The sequence below is a fragment of the Panthera uncia genome, chromosome D1, assembly GCF_023721935.1.
Source record: "Panthera uncia isolate 11264 chromosome D1, Puncia_PCG_1.0, whole genome shotgun sequence".
NCBI lineage: Eukaryota > Metazoa > Chordata > Mammalia > Carnivora > Felidae > Panthera > Panthera uncia.
Window position 1 is genome coordinate 15,780,926 of NC_064808.1, and position 9,294 is coordinate 15,790,219.

The window sequence follows — 9,294 nt, forward strand, 5'->3', positions numbered from 1 at the left end:
GCTGCTTGAGGCCAAAAGTCTGCCCGAATCTCACCTTTCTCTGCCTGCAGAGATGGGGAACCCCTTGAGCTGGCCGTTAATCTTGGGACAGCTGGTTTTGGATAAATAAGCCTGGGTCATCTGATCCCCCGCCGGTCTCACGGGGAAAGGCTGTGAGGGCCTGCTCTGTCCCCAAGATCCTTCTGCAGTGGGACTGGTTTCTTGGGGATAATTAGTGCTCCTCTGTCACGGCCCAAATCAAACTGAGCCGGGCTTGTGTTATGACACCTTGTGATATTTGTTGACACTGTTTTCCTCCTCAGATTGTCATCCTATCTTCCTGAGGAGAAGGAGGAGGGAGAGAACGTGTGGAAGAGGCAGGGAAAAGACTCAGGTCACAGATCATCTTCCCACGGGGCCCAGAATGGGGCTGCTCCCCACTGTGGCTCTTCTGGGCTCCTCTGACATTTTTGCCCAATCTCCTCTGTGTCTCTACCCCCCCTGGGGTTCTGGCCGCTTCCCCTTGGGAAGTGATTTTTCACAGTGAGTCCGCTTGTCCCTGACTTTGGGCTTTTAACACTCTCTTCGTTCCAGCCATTGTTTCGTCTTTAAATGTACATTCAATAGCCTATCTTTCGCTTTGGTTCTTTTCACCTTTCTGGTGTTTGTAGATGGCATGATCGTCCTTGATTTATGAGTTAGCTAAGCTGTATAATTATTTCTTCATCTTTACTCATGGATTCTTCCATCCCTTAATCACTCTTGTTTTTCCCTAGACTGTCACTGTCTTTACATTTGTCTGGTAATGAGGCAGCCTCTGCCGTGTCCAGATCCTGTCCTGAGGACTCGGCGTCTGAAGAGGGCAGTTAATGTGCTCAGGACCCGCCCCTGCCCCTTCGCATTATGAATCAGCTTGTCCCTGACTGTTCAGCACTTAACACTTTCATCATTTCAGCCAGTCGTGTTTATTGAAAGTGCATCGACCACAGAGTACCGTAGTACATTTCTCTCTCTCTCTCTCTCTGTTTGTAGACGGAAGGATTGTTTCTGATCTCTGAATGTGTTTGTTTACAGAGGCTTCTGAACAAGGCTGTACCCCTACGTCAATTTTAGATGCTTTTCTGAATCTGCCATTGCATGAGGGAATGCGGGAACAGACATTGTAAGGTGAAGGAACCACTCTGGACGGAGTTTCAGGCAGCCTGAGTTCACATCCCAGCTTTTCCCCCTCCCCCTTCCTAGCTGTGCGGTCTTGGGCAAGTCACTTCACCTGCAAGAAACCTCACTTCCCTGAATCATCACATGAAAATACCATCACTCTCACCACAGCGTTGTCACAAGAGGGGAATGAATGGCTTGTGTGAGCCCAGCAAGGAGGAGGTACCCAGTTCACATACATCTCCTTCGGTTCATGCACCAGGCTGCCTCCTTTTCTAGGAGATTCCCAGACTTTTGTAGCTTGGAGACTAGGAAAATCTCAAAATATATTTTGATGAGCCTAAGTTTGCCAACTTTTTATTTTGCCAAGTATAACAGTATATATAAAAAAAAAAAGACACAACTAACCTCCATCTATTTTCACTAAGTTTTGTAAAAGAATATTTGAAAACAAAAAGTAAAGAGGACATGATTTAAGAGTTAAACATGGAATACATTTAGCGTTACAAAAACCTCTCTGTATTGTTCTTGTTTATCTTACCTCACCAGGGATGCATGAAAACTTGGTTCACAGATCAGTATTTGAGAACTGTTGCGTTCATTCGACAGCTCAGAAGGGTTTTCCAGATTAGGGTTTCCTGCCGTGGACACCTCACCCTGAGGTGGGGAAGAGTAGGGGGGAGGATGAGGGAGAAGTGCATTTTTCCATATTAAGTTTAAGGAACCGCTGAGGTGTGGCTGCTGAGTCCAGGGACCTTGGGACAATTAGAGATGCGAGCAGGTGTGAGAAGTTGATGTCACGATATAAAGTTTGTGAGGAGAGCAGAGGCATGGCATTTCATATCTGAGTTCCACGTAAAATAATGGCCGTATCTGCATTTGGTGTTAAAAAAAAAAACAGATGCAAGTCAACAATGAAAACTTGCCACGTCTGGTGGCTGAAATGTGTTCGTTTGGGCCCATGATGATTTCACTCTGACCTGTTCTAAATCACTTGTGGGTTTTCAGAGACACATCCCCTCAAGTATACTTTAGGGCTGAAACATTCTGTATCTGGTCTAAGTGCAGAGGTGAAATGTTTTTGAGAAGTTTGAGTTAACTCTGCTCAGCTGGTTTTGCTTAGGGGAGTATGGAAAAATCCTTGTTCCTTTCTAGGAGAAAACACACACACACACACACACACACACACACACACACACAGATAGACACCTCATGTGGGGGTCTTTTAAGGTTGGGCTAGCTCATAGCTGGGTGAGAAACCTCAGTCAGACAGAAAACCTTAGCGGGCAACATTTGAACTTCAGTGATGGATCTGATGTCTGGAAGCAGGCATAGAGCAGGCCCACATCATCTCTGTATCCACAAGGGAGCACGCTGCCCTGTGTTAGGGGCTACTCCTGACCCCTGTGTACTGCTGACTTTGCACAATGAAAATCATAGCAACTTACCATGTGTTGGGTGCTCTGCAAAGTGCCTTGTGTGGATCATCTTGTTTAACCCTCACTCAACCCTCTAAGCTAAGCATTTTAGAGGACCATTTTACAAGTGAGAAAACTGAGGCTCACAGTGCTGTAGGCAAAGTTGTCCAAAGGTGCACCAGAGCTGATGAGTGGCAGAGCTGGGATAGAAACGTGGGTCTTTGTGACTGGTGTTTCAACCACTAGGATGTTTAGCTCCTAAAATCTTAGGTCTGACGTGAGTGGAAAATGGACTTGAACTGTCCCTTCTGAGATGGCATTTGAGAAAGGAGACATTGCCCCACCACGTACACACATACTGTTTAAACTCTGAAGCACTCCTAAAACATCTAGCATTTCTCCTCTTTCTTTAGAAAGAGGTGCCTGGGGGGCACCTGGGGGGCTCAGTCGGTTGAGTGTCTGATTTCAGCTCAGGTCATGATCTCACGGTTTGTGAGTTCGAGTCCCACATCGGGCTCTGTGCTGATGGCTCGGAGCCTGGAGCCTGCTTCAGATTCTATGTGTCTCTCTCTCTCTGCCCCTCTGCTGCTCACGCTCTGACTCTCTCTCTCAAAAATAAATCAACATTAAAAAAAAAATTAAAAAAAAAAAAAGAAAGAGGCGCCTGGGTGGCTCAGTCAGTTAAGCATCGGACTCTTGATTTCAGCTCAGGTCGTGATCCCAGGGTCTTGGGATCAAGCCCCACGTCAGGCTCTGAGGTGAGTGTGAAGCTGCCTTAAGATTCCCTCCCTCCGTCTTCCCTCTCCATCTGTTCCTTCCCCACTTGTGCTGTCTCTCTCTCCCTCTCTCTCTCTGCCCCTCCCCCAGTTGTGCTCACTCGCTCTCTCTCTCTCTCTCAAAATAAATAAACATTAAAAAATTATTTAAACAAATTTTTTAAAAAAAGGCAATCTAGGAAACTTTCTGGAGAATAATTTAGCAGTATTATCAAAAGCCTTGAAATGATTATGCTCTTTGACCCAGAAATTGCCCTGCTGGGAACTTATCCAGTCACCAGTATGCTCTGGGCTCTCAGGCCCATGCGTACAAAGCCGCAGTGCTCAAGGTCACTTCCTCCAAGGGATCAGACCAGCCCCACTGGTGTGGCTTTCCTGTTCCCCTCACCCTTCCCTGTCGTCTTTCAGAGAACCCACCTTCAGGTGAAATGGCAGCATGGAGCTGTCATGGAAGAGGAGTCCCATGACAACAGGGATTTTTCTGTTTTACCCCTGCTTTATCCCCAGTGACTAACAGCATCTGACTCATGGAAGGCCCTCAACGGAGGTTCACGCAGGAATGAGTGAGCTTGGTTGCATAAAAAACCTCAAGTCTCAAAAACTCTGCTTGTCTGGCAGCAGATCTGGTATTTTATAAATGTCCCACTCTCCCACACTAAATAAGTTGGTCCTGGTCATCCCTTATCACCCTTGCCCTTAGGTGGAGGGGGACACTCAGTCGTGTCCCCGAGACCACAGTCCTCCAACCCAAGTCGTCCGGCAGCCTCCAAGAGCTCCTCCTGCCATGTAACCTGTGCCTGTTGTCCTCCCTCTCCCCCAGTGCTGCCTCCTCTTTGAGGTATCACGTTACTGCTGGTCCTGCCAGGACTTGAGGCTCACCCCTTGGCCCGCAGCCCACCTTAAGTTGCCTTGTGTAAACCTCTGTCCATTTGCATGCACAGCGAGGCAGCCACGCTTTTGCCAAGTTCTGTCAGGGAGTGTTCTGTGCCAAAGGTGCCCGGGCCCCAACACTTTATAGCCCTCTCCCCGCACCCCCACAAGAGACATGTGGCAAAGCATCTCCATCCAGCCTCAGGGCATGCTGGGTACGGGGGTATCCTTTGTGCCTGCAACCTCCTTTTCTCCAAGCCCAGGCCCTGCCGCTGGACCGATTCGGCCTGAGAGATCCCCTCTGTCCTCCAGCAGTAAGTTGAGGAGTGGGGAGGGCACATAGCGGAATCTGAATTAGCATCTGTGGATGGTGAAAGGGGGGAGTGAGAGAGGCAGCAGAGGCCCCACCCCCTTCCCTGAGGAGGCCCGCCCACAGTGGGCGGATCCCTCCCTGCCTACTCCCTTCTCAGGGTTTTTCCTGCATACTGGACTGAGTTTTGTTGGTTTCTTCTTCTCCTTCTTCTTTTAATGTTTATTTAAAATGTTTATTTTGAGAGAGAGAGAGAGAGACAGAGAGAGACAGAGAGAGACAGAGAGGGAGAGCATGAGAGTAGGGGGTGGGAGGGGCCGAGGGAGGGAGAAAGAATTCCAAGCAGGCTCTGCCTGTCAGCTCAGAGCCCGATGTTGGGCTTGAACCCATAAACGGTGAGATCCTGACCTGAGCGGAAATCAAGAGTGGGACACTTAACCAACTGAGCCACTCAGGTGCCCCAGTTTTCTTTAAATCGACTTTATTGAGGTGTACTTTATATATAATAAAATGCACCCATTTCAAGTGCATAGTTCAAAGAGTTCTGACAGATGTATAAACCTGGGTAACCACTGCTACATTCAGGATATAGAACATTTCCATCACCCCAAAAAGTTCCCTTGAGCCCCTTTGCAGCCAGTCTCCCCTACCCATCTAACCCTTCCCGGGGACTAGTTAGTTTTCTATTCCTATTTGTTAGTTTTAATGGTTGTAGAATTTTGTATATATGGAAACTGTGTTGGATACGCTCTTTTGTATCTGGCTTCTTTTACTTAGCCTATTTCTGAGATGCTTCTATATTGTTACACACATCAGTAGTTCATTTCTTTCCATTGCTGAGTAATATTTCATGATCTGGATTTACCACAATTTGTTTATACATTCATCTGTTGATGGGCACTGAGACTGTCCCAGTTTTTGGCTTTGATAAATAAAGCTATTATGAATCTTTGGTGCTAGTGTTTTTGGCGGACATATTTTTACATCTCTTGGATAAGTATCTGAAAGTAAAATCTCCAGTCATAGGAAAAATGTCCATTTAACTTTATAGCAGCTGCCAGACTACTCTCCAGTAGTGGCTACACAGAAGGAGGTTTGGTCGAGATCCTTTCCCTGGCTTTATAGAAGTTCCACTTCTGGGGTACCTGGGTGGCTCAGTTGGTTGAGCATCCAGCTCTTGATTTCGGCTCAGATTGTGATCTCATGGTGTGTGGGATCGAGCCCCATGTGGAGATCTGTGCTGTCAGTGCAGAGCCCCCTTGGGCTTCTCTCCCTCTCTCTCTGCCCCTCCCCACCCCCATGCATGCATGCATGCATGTGCACTCCCTCCCTCTCAAAAATAAACTTAAAAAATATATATCAGTTCTAGTTCTGCCTTTTTCTAATTCAAACGAAATCATCAGCTAAATATACTCATCTGTATATTTTCAAGGATGTTCATGGCAGTCTTGTTTAGAAATTGTTAAAAAAGAAATCCTGGAAATGATCTAAGAGTCAAAAATGAGTACACAGCTAATTCTGGGGCGAGGGCAGGAAATATACAAGGTAAGCTAGGAGCATCTAATGAGGCCAGAAAGTAAGGAAGTGCTCAAGGAAAGAAACAAACAAAGACTATACTCACAGTGCTAGCGGTCTGTCAAAGAGTCACAGGGGCCAAATGAAAGAGCTGCCAATGGCTAAAAGTGGAACAGTTTGAGGAACAAAATAAAGTAGTATTGGATTATCACCTAAAGTATAAAATAAATAGCCACCAGTCCATACTGGTATTAATGATTGAATAAAGAAGTGGAAAAGAAGACACCGATCTCTCATGAGGAAGAATGTCAAATAATTCATGTAGATCCTTTGTCCTCAACGAGGGGAAGCAAGCTCCTTACTCCAGAAGCATGGGCTTCACATAGTGACTTTCTTCCAAAGAGTACAGCACGGAAACGGGAAAAAAAGGAGTAGCTTTACAGTGGAAAAACATGACAAACACGACCCGAGCCAGATGATCAAGCTCAACATCAGTAGTGATGAGTCATATGGATAGTAGGTACCCTTGATATGAGGTGATGAGAGTGGCGGTTTACTTCCATGATCTTCCTCCCCAAAATGTAACCCCAGTCTAATCATGAGAAAAATGTCACACAGGGGCGCCCGGGCAGCTCAGTTGGTTAAGCATCCGACTTCAGTTCAGCTCGTGACATCATGGTTTGTGCGTTCCAGCCCCTCATCGGGCTCTGTGCTGACAGCTCAGGGCCTCCTGGAGCTGTGTCTCCTTCAGATTCTGTGTCTCCCTCTCTCTCTGCCCCTCCTCTGCTCACACTCTGTCTCTCTCAAAAATAAATTAAAAAAATTTTTTTTTCCAAAATAAATTTAAAAAAAGAAAGAAAAACATCACATAAATCCCAGTTGAGAGGCATTCTACAAAAGACCCGATTAGGACTCCTCAAAACTGTCAAGATCATCCAAAACAAGTCAAGTCTGAGAACTGTCAAGCCAAGAGGAGCCTAAGGAGACGTGGCAAGTAAATGTAATATGATGTCCTGAATGGGATCCTGAAATAGAAAAAGGATATTATGTAAAAACCAAGGAAATTTGAATAGTGTGGACTTTAGTTAATAATGATGTATCAATAGGCGTTAATTAATTATAAAAAATGCACCATACTAAGGTAAGATGTTAATAATAGGGGAAACTGTTATTTAGTTGGCATGAGGAATATGGAACTGTCCGTACTATAAACCATATACTCTGTATATTCACAGTTGTCTTGTAAATCTAAAACTGTTCGAAAATAAAAAGTTTTGGGGCACCTGGGTGGCTCAGTCGGTTAAGCATCCGACTTCAGCTCAGGTCACAATCTCACGGTTCGTGAGTTCAAGTCCCACATCGGGCTCTGTGCTGACAGCTCAGAGCGTGGGGCCTGCTTCGGATTCTGTGTCTCCCTCTCTGCCCCTCCCCTGCGTGTGCTCTGTCTCTCTCTCAAAAATAATAAATAAAACATTTAAAAATAAATAAATAAATAAAAATAAAAATAAAAAGTTTATTTAACTTACCCTGCCCCAAATAGTGGACTACTTAAATAAATTATAATAGTTTCATAAATTGGAGTATACTACTACAGCCTTTAACGTGGACACAATAGATAGTTATGTGTGGATATAGAAAGATTTTTTCAAAACGTGTCAGAGGGGAAAAAAGTCAGGAACAGAATAGTATGTATACCATAATCCCATTCACAAAACTACATACTCATATGGGAACAGTGTAGAGGGCTAAATCAACACATTAAGAGAAGTTATCCCTGGATGGTAGCATTTCAAGTTATTTTTTATTTTCGCTTACTTGTATTTTCTCATTTATCTATGATGGCTCAATGTAAAATTATGATGTGATAGGCAGAGTTCTAAGATGGCCTCTAATGACCCTTGTATAATTTCTTCCCCTCCAGTGTGGGTGGGACATGTGACTATGATGGCCACCACTCCTTTGAAAGGTTACATTATATGGCAAAGGTGAGGGGATTTTTGCAGCTGTAATTCAAATCCCTAATCAGGTGGCTTCGAGTTAATCAAAGAGAAGCTCATCCTGGGTGGGTCTGACCTAATCAGCTGAGACCTAGACTGTGCGAGATCAGAGAAGATCCTACTGGTCTTCAAGAAGCAGCTGCAAGGAACTGAATTCTTCCAACGATCACATAAGCTTGGGAGAAGACGCCGAGTTTCAGATAAGACCCCAGCCCCGGCTGCTTTGCAGCCTTTTGAGCCCCTGAGCAAAGAACCCAGCGAAGCCATGGCCAGGCTCCTGACCCACAGAAACTTTGAGATCGTAAATGGGTGTTGTTCAAGCCACTAAATGTGTGATAAGTTATCGTGCAGCAATAGAAAACCAATAGAGATGCTAACAAGCAACAAAACATGAAGGCAAAGGGCAACTTAGGACAAATAGGGTGAGCTCGTTTTACTTCCAAACAACCAAAAAATGCCATTCTTATCCAGCTTTTGGGGCCCATTTGTTGCCCTCTTGCTACTCAGTTTTCATGGCTCCTGACTCCAAAGTCTTTCAAACAATGTAGGCAAAGTTGTTTGCATTTTATGCCGATGGATTAATCAAACCAAATGTGATGGATGAGAGGACAAATACTCTTTTTTTTTTTTTTTAAACGTTTTTATTTATTTTTGAGACAGAGAGAGACAGAGCATGGATGGGGAAGGGTCACAGAGAGAGGGAGACACAGAATCTGAAACAGGCTCCAGGCTCTGAGCTGTCAGCACAGAGCCCGACGCGGGGCTTGAACTCACGGAGTGTGAGATCATGACCTGAGCCGAAGTCGGACACTCAACCGACCAAGCCACCCAGGCGCCCCAAGAGGACAAATACTCTTAAACTTTATCTAGCTGTCATCCAGGAAACTCAAGTGAACAGGAAATAACTCTGCTGTAAAAGATGAAGGCAAAGATGGCCGTTAGAAGGTCTGCTCCTTTCCCCCCAAAATGAAAAAAAAAAACCTCTATTTTTTAAAATAATATATAATCATTATTTTAAAAATCTAACAATACAGACAAAATGGAAGGACATCCTTCCAGGAAAGTCAGTTTTAAGATTAAGAGATAATTGCGAGAAGGACAGTGTGTAAGGAGGATTATTTTACGTATGTGAGTCAAGAGAAATGGCTCAAGTCCCTCATGGGTGCTGGGCCCTGCGTCCCAGGTGGCCCCCATAACAGCTGCCATCTCTGTAATCATTATTAAACATGCATGCAAGCCCTTTTACGTCCCAGACGCTGTCTTGTTTGTTA